We start from the raw sequence: 916 nt of genomic DNA, 5'->3' as shown, positions 1-916 counted from the left end.
GTTAGGCTTAACATCGACGAAAATTCAACGCGAAGCGACACGCAACGGAGAAAAATTTCGACATCGGATACGTTAAACTATTTTTTCGTACGTAAATTAGTTATCCGAAATATCAGTTATCCGGACAATCCCAGTCCCCAATTGATTCGGAAAATCGACGCTCTACTGTATTATAATATATATATTGTTTTTCTTTTTATATATTCTTATCCTTTAACAAAATTCGCATAAATATTTTATTATTCTTTTATCAGTGTAATGCAAAACCTTCGATGCATGTAATTCTGGCAGAGTCGTGGAATAAGAAAAGAAGGGAAAAAACAAAATACATAAAAGTATGAATCATTTATGACTGAAGTTTAAAGCTATTTTGTCTATAATATATCGGAAAAATATCATTTCTAGCAGGGAAACCAATTTGTGGCAGCCAACACGTTTTACAGTTGCGCTGATCTAGCTTATAGATGGGCCTGTTTTAGCTTACAATATAACAGAAGGGAATAAAGTCTGCCTGGAAGAGCTTTGTTGGGTTGTGTGTCAGTTTGACAGATGGTCAACTCCAAACCTTCGCTTTTTCTTTCATGTATTGAAGCTTAGTACAGAAGAGATAGTCTCTGCTATATTGGAAAAAGTCGTCCACTGAGTTATGAAAATGTTTCTTTTATATGTTTAAAATTTATTTTAAACAGACTACTTTGTATCAAATATATATACTGTATATACTGCACTTGTTTCTCTATAAAAACACAAACCAATTTATTCCTAGATACGCATATCAATCTACTGTCTACATAATAAATTTTCTCATTAAGATATTTCTGTGCATGCCCGTATAGTACATATACACATATATATAATTAATTTTATTATAAATATATATTCATTTTATGCATCTATCTTATACCTGAAGTCAAAC

Source organism: Centruroides sculpturatus, unplaced genomic scaffold (assembly GCF_000671375.1).
Source record: "Centruroides sculpturatus isolate CEXI.00-Female unplaced genomic scaffold, Cexi_2.0 scaffold165, whole genome shotgun sequence".
Classification (NCBI taxonomy): Eukaryota; Metazoa; Arthropoda; class Arachnida; order Scorpiones; family Buthidae; genus Centruroides; species Centruroides sculpturatus.
Note: the sequence above shows the minus strand (reverse complement) of the source record.